Source organism: Gossypium raimondii, chromosome 4 (genome assembly GCF_025698545.1).
Source record: "Gossypium raimondii isolate GPD5lz chromosome 4, ASM2569854v1, whole genome shotgun sequence".
Lineage (NCBI taxonomy): Eukaryota > Viridiplantae > Streptophyta > Magnoliopsida > Malvales > Malvaceae > Gossypium > Gossypium raimondii.
In genome coordinates, this window is record NC_068568.1 from 23,709,088 (window position 1) to 23,727,495 (window position 18,408).

The following is an 18,408-nucleotide window of genomic DNA, read 5'->3' on the forward strand; positions in this document are numbered from 1 at the left end:
AAAAAAGTTGCCTAAATCATTTTCAACATTCCATACTTCCTAGGATTTCCCTTCAAGAAATTACTAAGTGAATTCTAAAGACTTAAACTTTCATGTATGCCTAGTTTTCCTACGGAACAAAAAATTTTATGGTATGATTTACATACTTTATTAAAAGTACATTTATGTCATAATTCAGCTAACATAACAATTATTGAAATAATAGAACTTTATTCATACTGAAGTTTAGCATACTTAACAAAATTTCAAATTTTTGAACAAAATATAACTTAACCATAATTAAAAGAAAAATTTATTCTGAGAGGAAATGATCTAAATTTTTCGATCCCCCTACTTAGGATGAACAATGTCCTCATTTTTAGAAGTTAATAGATACTATACACCAGGTAGGATTCTAGAAAAGAGGATGTGAGTCAATTTGACTACTTAAGTACTAAGCTCTCTCTAGATCCAATCCTAGACATGTACATATCTATTGCCACACTTTGTACTTTGCAACTTGTTCATTTTAATTTATGATTTCCACCTCTTTTTTATTATGCGAGAAATAAAAATCCTAATAGAACCTAATCCTAAAACATTAAATAATCTAGGAAAGAAAATAAAATAAATTAAAGATCTCCCTTTTTTATTTATTTGCAGATCTCTCAGAATTCGACTCATCTTTTACTCCATCGTCTTTGTTTTTGCATGAATCGTTTCGTTCACTCTTCGATATTGGACTCCATGGTTCAAATATAAAACCAAGAAACTCAAGCACAAAATAAACGGGTCATTGGATATTTTCATAAAAACGCTTCTCATTGAGTCATCCCATATTTTTGAATATCTCCAGTAAGCTGCTTGTTGCCATTGTATATGTTGCATTAGGTCCTTTAACTTTGACAGCTCATCATGAAGATTTGGGCGAAGCGATTGAATTCTGAAAATTGAGGTTGCCATGTCAGGTTCAATTATTGGTTCAATTGGTTCTGCCTTATCAGAGATTTTAGCTCACTACATTGGTTCGATCTCTATGGGATCTTTTTCTTCTTCTTTGAGATCCTCGCTCAAATCAACTCATTGCTACAGAACAAAATCTCTGACTATTCGGTAGAGGTCCAAAGCTATGATTGTGCCTTGGCTATAACCTGTCTTCTTTATATTTGCAAGAATTTTAGCTTTCAAGCACAAATTTTTTATCATAAATGGAAAGTATGCTGGGCTAGAACGTCTAGTGGCACAATTTTGCATTTTCTCAGAATGATTTTTCCCACATAAATGGTGTTGGCCATTAAAATTGAGTATAACAAGACCATTCAATCTAATGAAATTGTGGTCCCATGTGAAATAGGCATAAGGCTGAATCGGATGAAATAGAACCATACTTTTGCTACTAGTGTCAAATATTCTCTACAACACGTGTGGGTTCCATGCTTTGACACAGGCCACTTAGAACCCAAAACTGTAAGTTCCTCAAGAATTTCTTGCAGTTTTTTAGCCTCAATATTTCTAATCAAGGAAGAATATTCGTTGTCTTCAAAATCAGGTAATTCAAAGATCATTAATAGCATTTGAGCTTATTGGTACCTTGATTCCTCAGATAGAAATTTTCGTTAATTCGTTTAAGGTCAAATTAGCATAAAATTCAAGAACTAACTCTTCATCTGCACTAGGTATTTTCTCACAAAATAACTCCCAATTGAGAACTTCAGCAATTTGTCGAATACGCACCATGAAATCGATATAGTTGCTTTCTTTTAATGTAAAGCCTTTTTGAGGGAGCATTTGTTAATTTTTGAAGATGCTATCGTATCTCACTTTTGCTTCTTCACAGTGGGATTTGTTTTGTGATTCTTCAACTTTGACAGAGGCACAAGTTATTTTGTGAGGCATGATTAACCTGGACATAAGATAGAAACATATATTTTCTCAAAAATTTAACTTGAATATGATTAACCTGAACTTAAAAACTGAACAATTCATGAAATTTGAAAAGGTAAATAATTAAATTAAAATTTAAGAGAAAAAGAATTTCTTACCACCTTTGCGTAAATAAAAATAAGAACCTAATAATAAAAATTAAATTGTGAGCAAAATAATTCGAATGAGGGTTGGTTGGAAGTGATTGTGATAATGGTAGCGGAAATTTTTAATAGTGGTATGGTGTAAGAGTGACAAGGGCCTTGCTATTTGTGCAAGGGTGTGCATGGGTTAAAGGAACGAACGACAACAACATGCGGGGGTAGCAACGATGCCAGCAGAGCTGATGCGCAAGCAAGGCGCAAGCAAGTAGGCGTGAGCGAGCAACAGGGCTGGTGTGCAAGCAGGTGTGCGGGCAGCTAGTGGTTCCTTCAACGGTTGCCAAACGTGAGTTGCGACACTATGAGGGTGGAGCTGCTAACGCCGATGGTGGGAAGGTTGTGTAGGAGGTTGGATTGATAGATGGTGAATGATGGATGAAGGTGGAGGTATTTAAAGTGATAGAATGGAATAGTTCAACTAAAATTCTTAGAACAATTTGTAAATAAAATATTCTAAGTCTTAATGTCGTATAACGTTAATAAAAAATTATAAATAATATAATGTATATTAATATATTAATTGCTATTACTTTATTTATTAAAATAAAAACTCTTAGTTAAAATATGATAAAATTTAAACTAATTCTAATTCTATCTGAAGTTGATAATAATGAATATACATTATAATAAATATAATTGTATATTAGTTATTATCATCTTATTTGTTAAAAATTAAATTAAAATTTTTATTTTAGTTGCTTTTAAAGATATTTACAAAAGAGACATTAATTTCAATATTTACAAAAAGAGTAACCAAATTTTGCAAATAATTCAATTAAAGAAAATTTGAAAATTGAGTTGCAATTAAAGCTTGGATCAAAATTGACCTTTTTATTTGAAAAACTAAAAAATTATTTTGCTAGTCAGGGAAGAATTTCTCGGAAGATTATGTTAAAATCAATTCCTAGGAAAGACTAAAGGGGTCACAAGCCGCTTAAGTTCCAATCTCCTAGATAGAATTTATTTTAACATACTAATCTCGAAAATATACCCTAAATCATTTATTTAAAAGAAAACGAGGAAGATTAAGTATCCAATAAAATGAACGAGACTTTATCTCACCCAATTTTATCTCTCCAATAATGTTTTAAACGTTGAACATTAACTCGAAAATTACCTCCCTTACGTTGAAGTTTGAAAACTCCAGATGGAAAAACTTGGTGAATCGTAAATAGACCAGACCAACGTGATTTTAACTTACCTAAAAAGAACCTTAATCTGGAATTGAATAACAAGACTTGCTGACCTGCTTCAAATTCTAGAACTCGAATGTGCTTGTCGTGCCATCTTTTAAGTCTTTCCTTAAATAGTTTGGCATTCTTGTATGAGAACATTCAGAACTCTTCTAACTCGTTGTGTTGAAGCATCTTTTTTTCTTTAGCAGGCTTAAGATCCAAGTTGAGCTGTTGGAGAGTCCAATAAGCTTTATGTTCTAACTCCAAGGGCAAATGAAAGGCTTTCCCAAAAACCAACCTATTGGGTGACATCCCTAAAGGTGTCTTATATGCTTTCTTGTAGGCCCATAAAGCATCGTCCAGTCTTTTGGACCAGTCTTGTCAGTTCGAACAAACTACCTTATTGAGTATGCCTTTAATCACATAAAGCCTTACTACAATAAGTTGCTCCAATATTGCAAGGTATGGTAAAACATCCAGGGTGCTTCATCATTGGAGATAGTTTATTTTGAAGATATGCACTGCATTCCTTTATCAGGGCTACCGTATCAAATTCTCCAAGTCTCTATTTATTGGACAGGATATCCTTCATGAATTTGACATAGTTTGACATCTACTCAAGTTCTTCTACCAACAGAATGTTAATATAAAGTTGCTTGAATACATCTAAAAATTTCTTGAATTGGACTTCCTATTTATGCTTTTGAAGCCTTTGAGGGTAGGGTTGTGGAGGATTCTTTACTGGAACTAGTTGGTTGATCTTCTATGACAATTAAACATCTAATGAAGTTGTTATTTTATCAGAATTAACTGGTTCAGAAATTACCTTATTGGGTTTGGTAGATTCTGGTTCTGTTGAAGCTGGAATTTCAACACTTGGTTGAACTTGCACTGAATCTTGCGGTTGGCTTCTCTTCAACTTCGACAGTGTTGGGCTCTAATGTCTTTCCGTTCCTCAATGTCAATACTTTACAATGCTCTTTCCCTAAATTTCTTGAATTCTTCGTATCACTAAGCAAAGCACCTTGTGGTCGGTTCTTGAGTTCAATTACAATTTGACCCATTTGGTTTTCTAGATTTTTCAATGTGACTACTTGGCTTTGGATTAATGCATCGTTTTTCTCTATGTATGCCTTCAACATGTTTTCTAAGCTATTGGAAGATTTAGCTAGAGGTAGCTTCTGAACTTGTTAGGTAAAAACAGGTGGCTAGGTTGGTCTAGGTTGGGCGTAAGTGTTACTAGGTCCATCCTCTTGGTTACTCCAATAGAAATTAGGTTCATTTTGCCAAGGTGAGTTATAAAAATTGGATTGTAGTCCTTTCCTTCCTCGGGTTTGGTTTTGGTTACCCAAGTGATACACGGATTCTAGGTTTGATGGACATTCTTTAAACAAGTTCCCTTACCCACTATAAACATAGACTATATTTTTGAATTGATTAGGTGGTTGAGCTACAAAATTATTAAGCCCATTAGTGGTAAAATTTTTAAGCATTGAGGATATTGAAGATACCTGAGATGTGAGTGAAGTGAGAGCATCTACTTCATGTACTCTTGTGACTCGTCTTCTTGATGCTACTCAATTGGTTGGCCATTGGTTGTTGTTGCTGGCAATCCTCTCAATGATTTCATAAGCGTCGTTATAAGACTTAAAAATGAGAGCGCCACTAGCAGAAGCATCCACTACCATCCTCGTGTGAGCATTGAGACCATTATAGAATGTCTCAAGTTGAATGCAATACGAGAGTCCATTATGAGGGCACTTTAATAATAATTTATTGTACCTTTCCCATGCCTCATATAAGGACTCGTCATCCATTTGTTGAAAGATAGTAACTTCATTCTACAAGTTAGCATTTTTGCTAGGTGGGAAATACTTCATAAGAAATATTTTTACTAACTCTTGTCATGTGATAATGAAATGTGGTGGCAATGAGTTCAACTAGGCTCGAGCTCTGTCCCTCAGAGTATATGGGAACAACTTGAATCGTAGTGCATCTTCAGGTACTCTAGCTAGATTGAAAGAATCGCTCACCTCCATAAATAGTCTTAAGTGAATGTGAGGATCTTCGGTAGGCATTCCATTGAATTGGCCCACTGTCTGAAGCATTTGGAATATAACCGGCTTCAGCTTAAATTGTTGTACCTCAATTTCAAGTCTCCTAATACCTGGATTAAGATCATGAAACATTGGCAGGACATACTGTCTTAGAGCTCGATCCCTATCATCAGTAATAAGGATAGGATTTTGAGCAGGGTTTGCTCCGTTTCCTTGATTCAGATTTTGAAGTTCATCTTTTCGATCTTTCTTTGAGCTGCTTGTCTTCTTCGTTATCGAAAAGTTCTTTCAATTTTAGTATCTACTGGGAGTAAATCGACAATTCGATCAATACTCATAAACACCTGAAACAAACACAGAAAAATTAACTACGTTAAAATTGAACAGAAAAATAAACCAAAATGCAAAAAGAACAAATTCACAAATAATAACTTTTAAAATAGTCCCCGGCAATGACGCCAAAAACTTGGGATGATGGATATGTGCAAGTGTACACAATCGTAACAAGTAATATAGTGACAAGTAAATGTTGAGTTATCGTACCCACGGGGACTGTGCAAAGAAAATATTTATGAAATGCAATTAAAAACACTTTGGTGAGGAAAATCTTTTGTTTTGAAAATGGGTTTAATAGAACTAGATTTTAACTAAGTAAATTAACTAAGAAAATTAAAAGGTAAAAGTTCGAAAGCACAATTTCTGAAAAGAAGTTTAATCAATATGACATAATTGTGTTAGATCAATTACATTTCTTAACTTAATATTACCAAAACAATGTTCATGTTGTTACGAATAAATTCTCAAACAACTAGGTAATTTGTTAACTATAAGCGCCTACAAACTTACTAAATTAACTAATCTCTTGAACATATTACTATGTCAATTCAAACAATTAATCAATTTTAATAATCAAGTAAAAGATTAAGTGAGGTAACAATATATTCTTACATTGAAACAGTTTAATCACAATAATTTTGCAAGTTATGCAAGGCTAACGTGCCGTTTAAATTGTAACTAATTTAACTTTAGCTACCTTAGAAGATTAAACATGCATCGATTAAGTATTGTGTCAATTAATTACAATTTTAATACGATTAATAATTAATTCATTAGTTACCTTACAATTGTAATGCAAGTATAACATAATCATGGTTTTACTTAATCAAACAATTTACCAAGACTTATAACAACACAAATATGATTTTAATAACTTAAGTAGACAAAATGCAATCAACCTAACATGAATTAAATTTAAGCCATGTTAATTAAATTTAGAATAACAACATAACAAATATTCATAGACATGTTCATAACAACAATAATAAAAGTTAAAGGATAGGAAACTAGAATCAAATCCGGTATTTCTTCAAAGCCTGACTACTCGCTCCACTCCTCTTTCTCTGCTCGTTCTGTTGAACTGAGGCTTCTACAAGCACTTTAATGCTACTACCTAAGGTGGCTGAAGGGCTTTTTTCCAAGAGAGAAATCGATAATGGAAATAGAAGGGAAAAATGGGAAACAAGGGGAGGTTTGGAAGAGAGAAAGTGAGTGAAAGGGAGAGAGATGTGTGAAATGAAAGGTGTGTTGAAATGAATAGGATAATGGGGTATTTATAAGTGGGATTGGCTGCTAAAAATAGCAAAAAATCAGCAGCCATATACCCCCTTGGCTGGCCACACATATAGCAAAGTTTGAATGATTCAAACTTTGCTAAATTTAGCTTGGCGCAAACCTTTAAAAGCACAGAAAGTGGAGGGGTTTGAATGCGATTTCAAGGAGACTTCAAGGTCAGATTTGCAAGTCAATAAATAAACTATTTTGAGCTGATTGGGTCAACATGTTGGATGATTTTGGGCAGCCCGGTTGCTCGGTTGGATCAGTCTCTCGTATTAGCACAATTGGACTTCCTTTCCATAATATAATTAATAATAATTATTTAACCCACTAAAATTGAGTATCTACATTTTGCCCCTTACATGAGAATTCTTAGTAAAAGTTATCATGCAAGAAGAGTGTAGTAAATAAATAAATAAATAAATAAATAAATAAATAAATAAATAAATAAAACTCATGCTTTGTTGAAAAAGAAAAAAAAAATTTCCCACTAGTAAAAGTACCAAGGAAACCCCTATACTTAGGGGAGGATTGCATTTCAACCCCTCTACTAAAAAATGGGCAAATTAGCCTTATACATTTTGAAATGTACACAACAACCCCTCCGTTAAATTTTTCTGTTAAATAATTATGTGGAAAATGCTGAAAAATATTTTTTATAGGTAAACTAAAAAAAAATGGTCTCCCAATTATGCCTTTTGTTCTGTTTTGGTCACCCAACAATTATTTTTTTCAATTTAGTCGCTAAACTTTTCGAAATTAAATATTTTAGTCACTCTGAGCCGATGTGGTTTTTTTTTATTGGTCTACCAACAAAATTAACCTCTAATATTTACACATTCTAATTCAACAAATTTAGCCCTCGGTATTTACAAAATTTTTCATTTTAGTTCTAATTCTAAAAGAATTAATAAATTTGACCCTCAACATTCACAAAATCTATCAATTTAGTCCTAATTCTAAAATTTTTAAAAATAATCATTTTTAGCCTTTTATAACTCATCAGCTAACCCATGTGAGATATTAAAATAAGAAAAAAAGTACCCTCTTTTAAGTCACTTCCAACAATTTTTCACTATAATTTAGTCTTCACACTAGACTAAACAATTTGATTTGGAACCTATTTGGAATAAATCGTTGCATTACTTCCCGAGTAGATAACATTTTTAGTGTCTTTATTTTCTTTTGGATCTTAATTTTTGTGTGTGTTTTATCTCAACTTTTTTGAGCTCTTTTGCAAGTGACTTAAAAGATGATATATATTTATTCTTATTTTAATATCTCACATGGGTTGGTTTTTTTTAATTGAAGTTAGGGGTCGAGAGGGGGTTAATTTTTAAAATAGTTGGGTCTGGTCAATATCGGGTTTAGAATGAAGCTGCCCACCCCGCCTCGAGATATTTAAGAAATTACCCTCTATACATATTTATTATTAATTAAATTAAAAATCCCTAAAATTTATCACTATTAGTCTCAGTCTACCGCCTCTATAATAGTCCCTTTTCACCACTGTATGATTATTTATCCCGTTTTTTGTCTTCTTAATTTAATAATTTATTAAAGGAATCTTTGTTTCTTCTTTTTTCTTTTGTGCTGTAATCAAAACATGTGTGTAAATATACATTAGCACATAACTCCAGAGAAAAATCATTAAGCAAGTATAATAAGAAATGGTCCCAACACTTTTCGTTTAAAAAAATTATTTATCACAATTTTACAAAAAAAATTAAGAATAAAAAAAATTAAACTTGGGTTGGGTATACTAGTAATTTTTTGGTTCTGGTTCAGAGCGGGTGAAATTTTTTAAAGTTGGGGTTGGAGCATGGTAGTAGAGCATTGGGTGGGCTCGGGTGGGTAAAAAACCGTCCCGTTGCCATTACTAGTTAGTCGATGGGATATAAAGGGCTAAAAATGAATTTATTTTAAAAAACATCTTTAAAAGTTTTAGAGTTAGGACTAAATTAACAGATTTTGTAAATATTGAGGGCAAAAATTATGAATGTTTTTGGAATTAGAACTAAAATGATAAATCTTGTAAACATTAAGGGTTAGATTTGTTGAATTTTTGATATTTAAAATCAAACTGATAAAAGCAAATGTATTACGGAAAAACATAACAATATTTTTCTTAAAAATAAGAATAGCATGCTAGAACTTGTTTTTCTAAAAATATTAGAATTACAAGCTATATAAAATAATAATAAAATTGGGAAGATCATACAAGAGGTGTTCTAAAAATTTGAGAAGAGCAAATTATAATATTTTAGAAGAGTATGTGTTGCTTTTCCTTAAAAATTAAGCTAGTGTTCTTCCCTAAAAAAATTTGGGAATAAGTAGTTATAGTGTTCCCCTAAAAAGTGAAAATAACTGTTACAGTGTTTCTAAACAACTTGCTATAATGTTGGGCTTAAAAAAAAAAAAAACCAAGTATAGTGTTATTGGAATAACCTATGCTAATTTTACCTAAAAAACAATGTGGAAACAACCAAACAAAGTGTTTCCGGACCAACCTGTGATGCTGTTACATGAAAACACCTAATATAATGTTTCCAGAACAACCCCGTAATATTTTCTTAAAAGGTGGGAACAACTTACCATTTTATTTTCGGAACAACTTTCTATATCTTTTCTAAGAGAAAAAATATAAACAAAAGAAAACGTATTTACCAAATATATCAATGATAGCACACAACTTTAATCCTTTCCTTTATTATTATTATTATTATTATTATTATTATGCCATAGGCAGCTTAGAAGGCCTAAGATTGGTCGCAATTTTATAATGGTAATATATATAAATATACTACAACATATATAATTATATTAATGATGTAAGTAAATACTAGTCATTCGAAGTTTATAAATTCAAAGTTATTCCGTAAAAAGTAAAAGGAAATTTAATTTCTCTCAAAATATTGAGATTTGAGTTGTCTCTAAATTTAAAATTTCTCAAATTTGTTGTGCAACATTGATCTGGTTTTCTTTTACAGACCAAAAGCAAATTAGAACGAGTAAGCCATTCTAAAACATATCAAATATTTTATATGAAAGGTTTCTTAAACATATTTTTTATCAAGTAAATATTTCAAAACGTAATAAAAATAAAAGAATAAATGTTTACAATTATATAAAGCTGCTACGCAGCTATCAGTTACAAAAAAATACAATTAGAAAGTTGTTTTTATAAGGCTGTGTAAGCAACTTTCAATAATAAATTTTATTTTAAATATATCCACATATATTGTCCAAGCATATTGTAATATATAAGAGAGAGAGAGAGAGAGAGAGAGAGAGAGAGTCAGACATTTGCAAAGTAAATTTTAAAAGTGCAATTCAACTGTATTCTACAACCTTCTAACGATTGCATATCTATTTTCTCTTGCAAATAAGAAGCACAAAAATAAAACTAAAAATAAAAATAAAACTTATCTTACTCTTGTTGTTGATTATGCATGTACTTATTCTTTTATAATGGAGAAGATTGGTTATGGACATCTTTCACGCGCTGCTTGTGTTTCCGATAGGAGTAAGGAAAATATTTTTAATGATTCAGAAACTCTTCTTGAAAAGAAAACCCAAAACTGCATTGGAAAAGATGATGCGTCGCCTTCAACTCCTGAAAATTGGTTTGATCTGATAATTAAGAAATGGGAAAAACATCGTTTTTAGAAACATGTGCGTAGGAATGAATTTCCTACTTTTTCATTTCCTCCTGCCAATTATTTTTAACTAAGTATTGGCTAGATCGTTTGAGTAACATATTTGAAATATCAACTAACTCTGTTATGAAGTTTAAATTTGAGCGTGAAGAATTCCCACTTTCGTCAACCAAGTTTGGTTCAAATTTTGAACTTGTTCAAGGTTGGAAAAGTTGAGTAAATAAGATTCTAGGAAAACCCTCATATTAAATGGCTCTTTTTGCAGCTGGAGTATATGGTGTTGTGCGAGTTACTTCCATCTTACTCATAAGAGAAGAGAGTAGAGGTGTGGTGTGCCATTCTTGCTGGATGGAGTATCGCTTCTCACACTATCATTATTGCTTGGTGAGAGTTCACCTTCACTCTAGAGGATGTATGTATTCTTCTTGAACTTCCATGTTTTGGAAAATAGAACATTTACTCTCTAGAGTTATCTCAAGAAGAAAAGCAAATTCAAGACTTCTTCTCTAACCTAGAAGTGTAATTCCCTAGAAGTGTTTGAATGACGAAGTGTAATTACATCGTAATTCTCTATGTCATGTTTGGTAGTACAAATTGTAGTTACACAGTTACATAGTTTATATTTTTAAAACATTTATACTATAAAAATATTAGTATGATAAATATAATTTCTAAGCAAGTAACAAAAATTAAAATCAAATCATCATATGCAATTTTATCTAATTGTTCTAGTGCATATTTGTTGGGTTATTACTTATTCCTTCTTTAATATTTAATATAAGCTCCTTATGCTGGTTATTGACCAAGTTCATCATCATTCGAATTTGAATTCGCACCATTAAGATTATCAAGACCACTTTCTTCCATGCACTCTAAGAGGTATGGATCATCTCAATTCCACCTATGATTGAAGTTATGAAATATGTAACATGCTAGTACGATAAAATTTTATTTTTATGCTATTCTAAGGTGGTGCTATTAATATCATAAATATTTTTCTAGAACAAAACTATGTCCTTTTAACCACATTTTGAAGCCTTGAATGTCTCAAATTAAAGAGTTTGTGAGCTGTCTATGGTGCTTATGTCTGGTATCATTCTCTCAAATGGTATCATACCACACGATATGGTTCATGAAAATCTTTTCTATTTACATAATTACCATCAACCTTATAATATTAAGGTTCAAGGTCCAAATAACCTATAAATTTTAACTATATAAACTTAATTTGGAGAAAAAACTTATGTTAAGTTATAACCCTTTTCATAATACATAAATCAAGCCAAAATAATATAAAATTATAATATATAACCTTTATAAAAAGCTTTATAAATTATCCAAAACTTTCATAACACTTTTTATAAATAATATTAATTTTTGCTATAACTTTAGAAAGTTTTTTTATAAATAAGTTGTGATAAAAAACTATAACATTTTTTGTAAATAAGTATATTATTTTTATAATATATATCATGGACACATAAATAGGTTATGTCCATACTTGATCATAACTTTGGGTGAATTACCCAAAAATGCTGATTTTTAGAAAAAATTATTGAGTTAGGTCCGTTTTTTCGAAATTTACCGGATTAGGCCGATTGTGTAGAGAGAGAGAGAGAGAGAGAGAGAGGGAGAAGGAAAACACATCTAGCTGGACATGTTTTTAGTGGATTTGGCAGAAAAACGCTTCCAGCTGTATGCACTTTCCTGCTCCATCAGCAAAGTGCTTCCAGGAAGTGTTTTCCTTCACTATAGTTTAAGGGTTTTAGGATTTTAAGGGTTATGGTTTAGGATTCTTTAAGGGTTTTTGTTTAGGGTTTGTAAGGAATTTTGGATTTTAGGGTAGGGGTGAGCAAAATTTGATTCGAATTGAAAAAAGTGAACAAAAAGCTCGAATTTCGAATTATTCAAATCGAGTTAATTGAGTCAACTCAAATTCTTTTCGAATTTGAGTCGAGTTGAGTTTTTGAATTTGAATAATTCAAATAAATCGAATATCAAACTACCCCCACGTTAGCCCCACCAACAACTTACCCCCATTTCTCTTCAATTTTTTTTTTTTGCTTTCCCTCATCCTTTACTCCCAAAAATTAAAATCCTACCATTTTTCTTACTTTTATTTGTTCACTTGTTTACTTCAATTTTTCTTTGTGTGATCATGTTTAAAAACTTTAAAGAAATTTATTTAAAAGAAAAGATTACATAAAAATAGAAAACACTAAAGTCATTTTTTTAATTTAACTCGAACAAATATATTCGATTCGAATTACATCTCACTCAACTCGATTTGAGAAAATTTTAAATCGAGTTAGGATGATATAGTATGATTCGTCAACTTGATTAACTTAAACATTTTTCGTTCAATTCGATTCGATTGAACGCTCACCCTTAGTTTAGGGTATATGTTTTAGTGTTTAGGTCTCTAAAAATATTATTTTAGGAAATTTTAATTTTAAAATTTTATATATTCTTTAAAATTTTTTATAATATTTAGGGTTTGTGGAAAATATAAATTCTAGAATTGTTATAAATATTTTGAGTTTTTTAAAAATATTATTTTTAAAAACTTGAATTTGTTCTTAATTTTTCATCATTATTTTGAGACCAATTTCGTAATTTTCAAAATTGATAGAAACCAAAAGGGTATTTACATCAATCTGTTATTCAAATTGTAAAATTTAACTCAATTTTGAATTACTCGATTCAATTAAGTTGAATTTCGTATTTTTTTTAATTTTTTCGAATAGAATCGAGTTTTGGTCACAAGTAGTTTACGGTAGGTGGAGGTTGACCCGAAATGGTTAGAAAATATTATCCCAGGATTCTTGGGAGATTTGATGGGTGAGTGGTAACTTTGTAGGAATTGAAATTGGGAGAGTGAAAATGCTACCAATAGGTCTTCAATGACATGCCAGAAAAATGTACTAAATGCACGCATAACTGGAAGCATTTTTAGCTTACATCCTCAAATGCAATCTATCCAGTGAGAAACACTTTTCTAGATCTTGTGATAAAGCGGGTTATAGGGCCTTTTTCAGTTCCATTCTCTCTTGTGCCAGTCTTAGTAGTGGTATTCCTCGCAGTCTAAGTATATATGTATTCCCCTTACCCCGAAATACATGGGTGATAAGAGGTAGATGCTAATATAAAGTTTTCTGATTGTTGAGGCTCTAATCCAGTCTCTGATGGCGTAGTGGGCTAACTGACTGACCTAAAGGACTAGGCAGCTTCGGCTCCTATAACACAAGACCCGCATTCAATCAGAGAGGCTTTAACTCCCTCGTGAGAGGTGATTGCACCAGTAGCAAAAGAGATCTCAGGATAAATAGGTACCATATCATATGTATAACGAGAACGGACATGACACAGCAAGTTGCTAGTATAACTAGCTCACACAGGGGTCTGAAAGCTTTTCAGTCGCACTAAAACCGCCTCCAGCTGGTTGCGAAGATGGTCCACATTGGTAGAACAATGATCTCGAGGGTGTTTGCTATACCATCAATATATAAGTATATTGTGTCCCATATATTGATGGCAGAAAATACAGACTTTTAATCGATGCCACAAATATAGTCGGCATCAGAAACATCGTCGTCTGATGCATCAATGGCATTGGTAAGTAATATGGTGGGGACGAAGGTAGTGGTGTAAAAAGAATACCTGGAGACAATGTGGAAAAAGAAAAATGTGATGCAAGATGTAATGCTCGTGTAAAAAAACTAGGTTAGTGAAAGCACCATAACAAGTTGAGCTATACTGATCGGGGGGTGGTGCGACTATCGGTGCCTCTTCTTGTGTTGGTGTTGATGATGGACTCTCCTCGGCAGTTGCTCTAGACCTTTGATTTCTAAACACTTAGTGTGGCCTTCTCGTATGACGTTGCCTACCCCTCACCTCCTGCAAGAGTAGATATGGCTTACCATGATGTCTAAACCATGGCATGTACACTGGATCGCAGGCTAATTCCTGAGCGATAATGTGTTCGCAATTATGTATAAAGTCGTACCTATGGTGCCAAATGTTGACATATTGCGTGTGGAGGAAACAATCGAAAATGGATGTATGTATTTTTAAAATTTCAATTATATAATACTAACATAGTTTATTTAAAATTTAATAAAAATATAAATTAAAAATTATTATATAATTGAAACTATAGTACAATGATAATAATTTTTAATTTATATTTTTATTAAATTTTAAATAAACTATGTTAGTATTATATAATTTAAATTTTAAAAATACATACCTCCATTTTCGATCGTTGATCTAAGAGTAGCCATATATCATTGAGCTCCTCCGATAGTCCCACGTAACTTGGCCCATGGTTCCACCTATTCAAATAATATGTTAATATAAAATTATAGAATTATAAAAATATTATTATGGATGGTGTATAATCAAATAAATTTTACCTTGTTACAAGTAGGAATGTATAAGGGTGGTCAACTCGAAGACGTAAGAAAGACAACCGATACCATGCCTATGATTGCAGCAGTGGCATGCATGTAACACCTCTTATCCAGTCCAATTGTCGGACCCGAGCTATAGGATGCTACAACAGTTAACAGAACAATTCACATACATTTTTGACTTTAACATTCAATAAATCTACAAAATAGATCATATTACATGTTTAGCATAACCTACAAACAATTTCGAGTCTCAATTGAGCTTATGAAAGATCTTATGTTGGCCTGATGCAATTAAGGACTAAATTAAAAACTCTTAAACAACTAGGGAAAAAAATCACAAAATAGGGTCACACGGACGTATGCCTAGGCCATGCAACTCACTGAAGCCTGGTGGACCTAAATGCAATACTTTACATAAAATCACACAGCTGTGTGGCTGTGTCACACTCGGTTACCTTTAAGTCCAAAAATTAAGGAATAATTAAGGGGTTGAATGGAAATAAACTGTAAGCTAGTGGTCTCTATTGAAAAATTAGACAAATATAGAGGCTAATTTGGACATTGTTGAGTTCCAAATCTAGTTCAGTTGGATTAGAACCAGCTAGTCCCTTATTGGGAAACAAAATGATTGTCAGTGGATGGTTTCTAAATGGTTAAAGACCGTGAGAGAAAAGGCTATAAATAGCCGGGAAATGACTTCCCGAGGAGAGAATTCTTCTCATTATCTATTTCACTTTTTTCTCTTATTCATATTCTTCCTTGGTTGCTTCAAAAAAGAGATTGTTATGGGAAGCTCTGCGTGGAGCAGAACTTATGGGGTTTGAGTCAGAAAAGTAAAGATTTCCTAAATCTGGGAACGTTCTAGTCGTTCGGTGTATGTAAGATTTAGAAAACAAAGTAAAGGGTTTTTAAAACCATTACAAGGGTTCTGTATGTTTTTGGAAACTGAGCTCTAAGCTGAGGTACTGAGTCTAATTCATGATTTTGGTTGTTATGCTTAGCTGGTAGGAGAATGAAAGCTCTGTTGTTTGAAAAAGCTAAGCTGATAAGGCAAAGAAGCATCAGGTGAGTTTCTGTACTCTATTCCTGAAATGCTTAGTAGTTGGCTTAACTCTGTGATAAGTGCTGTGATGATGAATAAACTTTGTTGATTGTGAATGGAAGCCTGTATGAAATTTGTTTGATGTATGGTATCCGGCAAAGTAGTTCAATATACGTATCATGTTTAAAGTGATAGAGTACTCTATGCTAGTATGTAAGTGAAATGCATGTATCGTATCATTATAACATGGGAAATATCGATGGGTGAGATGAAGTTAAGATTGGGAAATGGTGATGCTATTAGATACCGCCATACGGTGTTGTTGTTGTGTGCACCCGTGATGTGCGAAGCTCCGGGCCTTGCGGAGGGGATATTGTGGTGTTTGAACATCAAGGTTGTGAATGAAAAAAATGGAAGAATGGAAGAAGGAATAGGGAAATGGGAATTCCGTTAAGATTTCACCGTTTGGGATTGTTGGGAGCAAACCGTGATGTGCGAAGCTTCGGGCCTTGCCGGGGGGGAAGGGGAACACTTCGGTGTTCGAGAATCAAGGTGAAATATAGAACAGGTCCTTCAGGATGACACCATGATGACGTTTATTAGGTTTTATAGAGTAACATCGTGACAATTATCAACGGGCTCTATGGGGCGACACCGTGATGGCGGTAAAATCCTACAAGGCGACACCGTTAATGATGTCTAACGTGTAAGACCATAGCTTGGCTATGGCAACTAGCATAGTCCTCTAGGAAAGTAAACATGGACAATATGAGGTGTAAGACCATAGTTCAGTTGTGACAAACAATGGAGTCGACTGGGACACTAAACACGAGGTAGTCCACCGGGACAATAAGCACGGGTGGTCAACCAAGATGTAATCGTGGGAAATTGTGCAACAAGGAAAAAGAGTTGGAACGGAAATGGAAGTATGAGTTGCAATAGTTAGCCAGTGGGTAGAAGGAATCCACTAGTGAATGGGAAACGTAATGAAATGAGAAAAGACTTCTAGAATAATTGTTGTGAAAGCCAGTAGGGCATATGGATGGTAACCCAACAAGAAATATTCACGAGAGATGACACACCAGTGGTGTCTAGTGTACAGAAAACTATAAAATAGAAACGTAACCGAGTAAACATTTTATATGATTAGTAAGTTCATACAAACTAAAACAATAAAATCACCTTAAAGCACAATTAACATGTCAAACTAGCTAATTAAACAATCTTCCTGTCATCACATTTCACAAATACAAGGTGAGTATATCACGTTCAATCATATAATACTTCATTTTATTTCCTGCTATACAATTTAATACCAATTCATTATAACATTCGTTCCTAATTAGTTTGTATATATCACCATTCAATCATCACTTCTATTATAAAACCATTTGGTTCCATTCAATGTCATTTAATCAAGTATTATCAATTATTGTCTACTACAGTTACATTATTTCATCACCAAATAATGTTTCAATCCACAACACAAATAATCATTTCATCCATATGGCATTTTCCATTTATACAACATCGAACAATCGATTTCTTTTAACTTTAACCATTTATCAATCATAGTTATACATTTGCAACAACAATTTACCCCGATGAACTATAAAGAATAGATATGAATACACGGGTATCCACCCAAAACATGTCTGATTGCTCAAACGATCTTTACCCTCCAAAAACACGCTTGGGCTCTAAGTACCAATCCCGTAGGCTGCACATCCTCCCAGAGAAACATGCTTGGATCATTGTGAATATAACTTGGTAATCCACAACAAATGTTGGATTTCGATACAATCAGTGAATAAATAGTACATCATCATCTCATCTCATGTCAAACCCGTATAGCATGTGAAATAACCCTATTGACATGCCAATCGTGTCATATCCTATGTTCATCTAGGCTCAATAGACATATCAATATAACACTTTTCAATTCAGTCCTTTTTCTCACATTTTTATCGGTTTGTAAATATTTCGAATACATTCAACATCACAAATTACACAATTAAAATATGAAAGTTACAAAAATACACATAACTATACCGTATGAACTTACCAGGGGCAAACAACAAAGGCGGGAGTGTTAGGGACTAATTTGTAATTTTTATTTTTCCTCAATTATCTATCGCTTCTTGATCTATATAGTAAATTATTTTCAATTATTAGTTCCAAACATTTTAAATGATCTCATTTCATTTATATTACATCTTTTATTCATTTTCACCATTTTTCCTAAAATTTTACTTTTTATTCAATTTAGTCCCTAAAATTGAAATAATATTATTTTCACATTTAAGCCCCAAAATTTTAATCCAAATTTAATATTATCCCAATATAACCTTCAAGTATCTATATTTAAAATAAATTCATGCTA

General features: G+C 32.5%; 1 non-coding gene across 1 annotated transcript; it reads left to right on the plus strand.

Moving 5' to 3' along the window:
• The first annotated feature begins 4,981 nt into the window (after positions 1 to 4,981).
• LOC128040790 (small nucleolar RNA R71) lies at positions 4,982 to 5,087 on the plus strand. The gene has a single exon (XR_008195596.1). It is a non-coding gene; the product is annotated as a small nucleolar RNA R71 (small nucleolar RNA).
• The last annotated feature ends 13,321 nt before the right edge of the window (positions 5,088 to 18,408 follow it).